This window comes from Nerophis ophidion, linkage group LG29, assembly GCF_033978795.1.
Source record: "Nerophis ophidion isolate RoL-2023_Sa linkage group LG29, RoL_Noph_v1.0, whole genome shotgun sequence".
Lineage (NCBI taxonomy): Eukaryota > Metazoa > Chordata > Actinopteri > Syngnathiformes > Syngnathidae > Nerophis > Nerophis ophidion.
The window spans coordinates 3,530,076-3,537,353 of NC_084639.1; the positions used below are offsets into that span (position 1 = coordinate 3,530,076).

Genomic DNA, 7,278 nt, shown 5'->3' on the forward strand with positions numbered 1-7,278 from the left:
TGAAATTTGGTGGAGGAGGAATTATGGTGTGGGGTTGTCTTTCAGGAGTAGGGCTTGGCCCCTTTATTCAAGTGAAAGGAACTGTGGAGGTTGCCCTCCAGGGGGTTCTTCCGACCACCAATCACTGGCATGAGAGCCCGGTTCAGGTTTAAAATACAGTTTATTTTGTATAAATGCCCTCAGGTTGCTTTCCAGCAATTGTCTGTGTCTCTCTCTTTTTCTCTCAGTTTGTGCTGTCGCTCTCGCTCGTGCTTTTACTCCAGCTCCAACAACGTCTCTCCTCCCGGTTGCTTCTTATACAGAGCAACAGGTGATTAGATAACAAGGCCCAGGTGGGCCGTCCATGCACCTGTCGCTGACTTCGAGGCTGGTCCTCGCATACTCCATTTCGCTGCAGGCCCGTAGGTCACGCCCCTCTCCACAGGAACTTTAAATGCTTCTGGATACCAAAACATTTTGTCAGGCTTGTCCCTGAAAGTTTGGTTTTGTTTTAGTTTTTCCTCTGTGTATGTCTTTGTTTTCTGTCAGCGCTTTTATTTTGGTCATTTCCTGCTTTTTTCCCTGAGCGCTGTTTCCCCTCAGTTGCGGCTGATTGGCACCTGGCCATACCTGGTGTCAATCAGCCTGCTCCTATTTAAACCTGTTTTGTCCTCCAGTCAGAGCTGGATTATTGTCCCCACTACCGGTCAATGTCATTAACACTTATCGTTGTAGCTGTGTCTATTTTTGTTCACCATGCTCTTGTCATAGTTCCTTCGCGCCACAGTAAGTGTTTTTGTTTCTAGTCCACAGTTAGCCTTTGGGCTAGTTTTTTTTCATAGCCAAGTTTGTTCTCCGCCTTGTGTGCGCCTTTTGTTTGTTCCTGTTTTAGTGTTAAATGAAATCACGTTTACCTGCTCATTGCATGCCACCATCTCTGCATCTTGGGGTTCGTCACCAACCCAATGTGACACATTTTGGACAATTCAATGCTCCCAACTTTGTGGGAACAGTTTGGAGCGGGCCCTTTCCTCTTCCAACATGACTGCGCACCAGTGCACAAAGCAAGGTCCATAAAGACACGGACAGAGTCTGGTGTGGATGAACTTGACTGGCCTGCACAGAGTCCTGACCTGAACCCGATAGAACACCTTCGGGATGAATTAGAACGGAGACTGATAGCCAGGCCACCTCGACCAACATCAGTGTGTTACCTCACCTATGCGCTTTTGGAAAAATGGTGGAAAATTCCTATAAACGCATCCCGCAACCTTGTGGACAGCCTTCCCAGAAGAGTTGAAGCTGTAATAGCTGCAAAAGGTGGACCCCTTCCGCCATCTTAGTCACTGCCGTTGTGTCCTTGGGCAAGACACTTTACCCACCTGCTCCCAGTGCCACCCACACTGGTTTAAATGTAACTTAGATATCGGGTTTCACTATGTAAAAGCGCTTCGAGTCACTAGAGAAAATGCGCTACATAAATATAAATCACTTCACATGTAAAGAAGCTCGTGCTCACGTCTTCCCCTCAGCACCCCGTCACCCCCTGTTGAATATTTGGAGCGACAATCAGGGAGAAGAGGAACAAATCCATTCAGCTTCTTGCGATCCCCGATTTGCTGTGGCATCGCTCCGTTGTGCCACCCAAACAAGGACATGGGTCCAGCAGATTGCTGAAGCACGTAAACGCAGCGTGCGAAGCTGAGCATTGAGCTGGGAACATCTGCTGCACCTTTAGCCGAGCTGAACAAACTACAATTAGCAGCGTCAATAGTTTTTATGGGATTTTTTTTGTTTTGTTAATGTGTGGCAGCGGTTAGTGGTGTGTATCATAAAAGGAAGTAGCTTAGCAATCGTTTTTTGTAGTCTTAAATGATAAATGGGTTATAGTTGTATAACGCTTTTCTACCTCCGAGGTACTCAAAGCGCTTTGACACTATTTCCGCATTCACCCATTCACACACTGGAGGCGGGAGCTGCCATGCAAGGCCCTAACCACGATCCATCAATGATGAAGTGTCTTGCTCAAGGACACAATGGACGTGACTAGGTTGGTAGAAGGTGGGAATCGAACCAGGAACCCTCAGGTTACTAGCACGCCGTCCCTCAAATGCCAACCATGCAAACTTTGTGAGAACCAACAAAGATTATTTTGGAACAAATTATAATGTGGGACCTTATATTTTTGAGGCCGAACACAAAGAGGATGAGCAGGAAGTCTTAGTCGAAAAATCATGTTCTTCAAGACCAGACGCACAGAAATCTTTTGCTTGGATAATAAACCAAAAACCAACTCCCGGACATAAGCTCCACCCCTCATGGAAGCCCCGTCCACTAAGCAGAATACGGCGCCCTTACCATGCAAGACGACATGTAAGGCAGGTGCGCACGTGCACCTTGACCCAAAGTCAATTTGGCCGCCGCCTCTCACGTGTGTAGCGAGGCGCTATATATCTGTCACTGTCACCCGCTGTCCTCATGGACGAGCGCTCGCTCATAGGAGAGCGCTCCAATCTATTATTGAGCAGGACGCCATCATCCCAGGGCCTGAAGGTCACTGGCATCAATAACTCACCCTACACACACACACACACACACACACACACACACACACACACACACACACACACGACCAGTCACTTTATGAAAAAAATGCTGAAAATGTCTTATTAGAATGTGTTGACGTGTAAAAGGATGGCCGTCATGTGACTTTGCGTTTATGAATGAAGAGTAAGAACATGCAGCTCAAGGAGAGTTTGTGCTGATGTCAGCACATCGGCAGCGCGGCTTGAGATTGTGTGAAGGGCGCGCAAATGTCATAGAGGTCAGTGTGTGTGTGTGTGTGTGTGTGTGTGTGTGTGTGTAGCTGCAGTTGACTCATTAACTCTCTAATTCTGCTACACACACACTTCATGTGAATCCATGTAAGGTGTTTTTTCATGACTTAGCTGAATGTACAGTAGGTTAGTATCGGTGTCATGCAATATATGACATGAATATTCATGCACGCAGCACACTTTCACTCCGGTTTGGCGTCTCAATCGCTGCACTTCATGACTTACATCGGAGGAGGAGAGCAGGGAGGGTTAGGGGGAGGAGGAGAAAGAATAGGAGGACAATATGGGGAGGGAGGAATTGAAGGAGAGAGAAAAGGAGTATAGAAGAAGAAAGAAAGGGAGAATGCTAAGAGGAGAGGAAGAGGGAGTAGAAAGAAAATGAGGAGGAGTTGAAGGAGAAAGAGAAGGAGCATAGAAGAACAAGAAAGAAATAGAGAATGCCAAGGAGAGGAACAGGGAGGAGAAAGAAAATGAGGAGGAATTGAAGGAGAAAGAGAAGGAGCATAGAAGAAGAAAGAAAGGGAGAATGCTAAGAGGAGAGGAAGAAGAAAGAAAATGAGGAGAAGAAGCACAGAAAAAGAAGAAGAAAGAAAGGGAGAATGCTAAGAGGAGAGAAAGAGGGAGGAGAAAGAAAATGAGAATGGGGAATTGAAGGAGAAAGAGAAGGAGTATAGAAGGAGAAAGAAAGGGCGAATGCTAAGAGGAGAGGAAGAGGGAGGAGAAAGAAATTTAGAGAAGGAGGAATTGAAGGAGAAAGAAAAGGAGTATAGCAGAAGAAAGAAAGAAAGGGACAATGCTAAGAGGAGAGGAAGAGGGAGGAGAAAGAAAATGAGGAGAAGGAGGAATTGAAAGTGAAAGAGAAGGAGTATAGCAGAAGAAAGAAAGGAAGAATGCTAAGAGGAGAGGAACAGGGAGGAGAAAGAAATTTAGAGAAGGAGGAATTGAAGGAGAAAGAAAAGGAGTATAGCAGAAGAAAGAAAGAAAGGGACAATGCTAAGAGGAGAGGTAGAGGGAGGAGATAGAAAATGAGGAGAAGGAGGAGTTGAAGGAGAAATAGAAGGAGTATAGAGGAAGAAAGAAAGGGTGAATGCTAAGAGGAGAGGAAGAGGGAGGAGAAAGAAAATTAGAGAAGGAGGAATTGAAGGAGAAAGAAAAGGAGTATAGCAGAAGAAAGAAAGAAAGGGAAAATGCTAAGAGGAGAGGAAGAGGGAGGAGAAAGAAAATGAGGAGGAGGAGGAATTGAAAGCGAAAGAGAAGGAGTATAGCAGAAGAAAGAAAGGGAGGATGCTAAGAGGAGAGGAAGAGGGAGGAAAAAGAAAATGAGGCGAAGGAGGAATTGAAGGAGTATAGAGGAAGAAAGAAAGAAAGGGAAAATGCTAAGAGGAGAGGAAGAGGGAGGAGAAAGAAAATAAGGAGGAGGAGGAATTGAAAGCGAAAGAGAAGGAGTATAGCAGAAGAAAGAAAGGGAGAATGCTAAGAGGAGAGGTAGAGGGGAGAGAAAGAAAATGAGGCGAAGGAGGAATTGAAGGAGGAATTGAAGGAGTATAGAGGAAGAAGAAAGAAAGGGAGAATGCTAAGAGGAGAGGAAGCGGGAGGAGAAAGAAAATTAGGAGAAGGAGGAGTTGACGGAGAAATAGAAGGAGTATAGAGGAAGAAAGAAAGGGTGAATGCTAAGAGGAGAGGAAGAGGGAGGAGAAAGAAAATTAGAGAAGGAGCAATTGAAGGAGAAAGAAAAGGAGTATAGCAGAAGAAAGAAAGAAAGGGAAAATGCTAAGAGGAGAGGAAGAGGGAGGAGAAAGAAAATGAGGAGAAGGTGGAGTTGAAAGAGAAAGAGAAGGAGTATAGAGGAAGGAAGAAAGGGTGAATGCTAAGAGGAGAGGAAGAGGGAGGAGAAAGAAAATTAGAGAAGGAGGAATTGAAGGAGGAAGAAAAGGAGTATAGAAGAAGAAAGAAAGAAAGGGAAAATGCTAAGAGGAGAGGAAGAGGGAGGAGAAAGAAAATGAGGAGAGGGAGGAATTGAAAGTGAAAGAGAAGGAGTATAGCAGAAGAAAGAAAGGGAGAATGCTAAGAGGAGAGGAACAGGGAGGAGAAAGAAATTTAGAGAAGGAGGAATTGAAGGAGAAAGAAAAGGAGTATAGCAGAAGAAAGAAAGAAAGGGACAATGCTAAGAGGAGAGGTGAAGTGAAGTGAAGTGAATTATATTTATATAGCGCTTTTCTCTAGTGAGGTAGAGGGAGGAGAAAGAAAATGAGGAGAAGGAGGAGTTGACGGAGAAATAGAAGGAGTATAGAGGAAGAAAGAAAGGGTGAATGCTAAGAGGAGAGGAAGAGGGAGGAGAAAGAAAATTAGAGAAGGAGCAATTGAAGGAGAAAGAAAAGGAGTATAGCAGAAGAAAGAAAGAAAGGGAAAATGCTAAGAGGAGAGGAAGAGGGGGGAGAAAGAAAATGAGGAGAAGGTGGAGTTGAAAGAGAAAGAGAAGGAGTATAGAGGAAGGAAGAAAGGGTGAATGCTAAGAGGAGAGGAAGAGGGAGGAGAAAGAAAATTAGAGAAGGAGGAATTGAAGGAGGAAGAAAAGGAGTATAGAAAAAGAAAGAAAGAAAGGGAAAATGCTAAGAGGAGAGGAAGAGGGAGGAGAAAGAAAATGAGGAGAAGGAGGAATTGAAAGTGAAAAAGAAGGAGTATAGCAGAAGAAAGAAAGGGAGAATGCTAAGAGGAGAGGAACAGGGAGGAGAAAGAAATTTAGAGAAGGAGGAATTGAAGGAGTATAGAGGAAGAAGAAAGAAAGGGAGAATGCTAAGAGGAGAGGAAGGAGAAAGAAAATTAGAGAAGGAGGAATTGAAAGTGAAAGAGAAGGAGTATAGCAGAAGAAAGAAAGGGAGAATGCTAAGAGGAGAGGAAGCGGGAGGAGAAAGAAAATGAGGAGAAGGAGGAATTGAAGGAGAAAGAGAAGGAGCATAGAAAAAGAAAGAAAGGGAGAATGCTAAGAGGAGAGGAAGACGGAGGAGAAAGAAAATGAGGAGAAGGAGGAGTTGAAGGAGAAAGAGGAGTATTGAGGTAGGAAGAAAGAAAGAAAGAAAGGGAGGATGCTGAGAGGACAGGAAGAGGGAGGAGAAAGAAAATGGAGAAGGAGGAGTTGAAGGAGAAAGAAAAGGAGTATAGAAGGAGAAAGAAAGAAAGAAAGAAAGGGAAAATGCTAAGAGGAGAGGAAGAGTGAGGAGAAAGAAAATGATGAGGAGGAGGAATTGAAGGAGAAAGAGAAGGAGCATAGAAGAAAGAAAGGGAGAATTAATAGGAGAGGAAGAGGGAGGTGAAAGAAAATGAGAAGGAGGAAGAATTCAAGGAAAAAGAGAAGGAGCACAGAAGAAGAAGAAAGAAAGGGATAATGCTAAGAGGAGAGGAAGAGGGAGGAGAAAGAAAATGAGGCGAAGGAGGAATTTAACGAGAAAGAGAAGGAGTATAGAAGAAGAAAGAAAGGGAGAATGCTGAGAGGAGAGGAAGAGGGAGGAGAAAGAAAATGAGGCGAAGGAGGAATTTAATGAGAAAGAGAAGGAGTATAGAAGAAGAAAGAAAGGGAGAATGCTGAGAGGAGAGGAAGAGGGAGGAGAAAGAAAATGAGAAGGAGAAGGAATTGAAGGCGAAAGAGAAGGAGTATAGAAGAAGAAAGAAAGAAAGGGAGAATGCTAAGAGGAGAGGAAGAGGGAGGAGAAAGAAAGTGAAGAGAAGGAGGAAATGAAGGAGAAAGAGAAGGAGTATAGAAGAAGAAGAAAGAAAGGGAGAATGCTAAGAGGGAGGAGAAAGAGAACTGGGAGATGTGCTTACAGAAGTGTACCTATTGAAATATATTCATTAAATTGTATTTCTTGAAATATACAAACTAAGATGGACTTATTAAAGTCTACTTCTTGAAGCATCCTAGCCAACATACAGCTTTAGACTGACAATGTTTGCTTAAGGGGTTGGACTTGCAACATGGCCAGCACAGTCAACAGCACCCAGAGGCACAGTTGAGTGGCGTGACATGGGCCACCTGCACAGTTGAGTGGCGTGACATGGGCCACCTGCACAGTTGAGTGGCGTGACATGGGCCACCTGCACGCTTTAGTAGCCTCCCCGCCACATGTCCCACGCCATCTTCACATCCACTCGCTACACGTCACACGTCAGTCGCGGCGACCTCTGACCTGGTCCTCAACACCAAACACGAGCTCTCACGCGCCGCGGGCCCCCCGTGTCACAACGCCACTTGTCCACCAATGCCCGCCAGCTCACAGGAAGTGACATCATCCGGCTAACTTTCTGGACCCTAAATATTAGGGACGGAGCTCAGTTCAAGACAATAATGTATAATACATCATCTTTGTAGTCATCAATACATCCAATCTGGAGCACTATTGACACATATTTTACACTGTACATATTGATTTTTATCAAATTGTTTGCATAGAATAACCAAAACAACTAA

At 44.5% G+C, this 7,278-nt stretch overlaps 1 pseudogene; it reads left to right on the plus strand.

Annotated features, from left to right (window-relative positions):
* The first annotated feature begins 4,680 nt into the window (after nucleotides 1-4,680).
* LOC133546117 (putative uncharacterized protein DDB_G0271982) lies at nucleotides 4,681-5,006 on the plus strand (annotated as a pseudogene).
* Nucleotides 5,007-7,278: the final 2,272 nt, after the last annotated feature.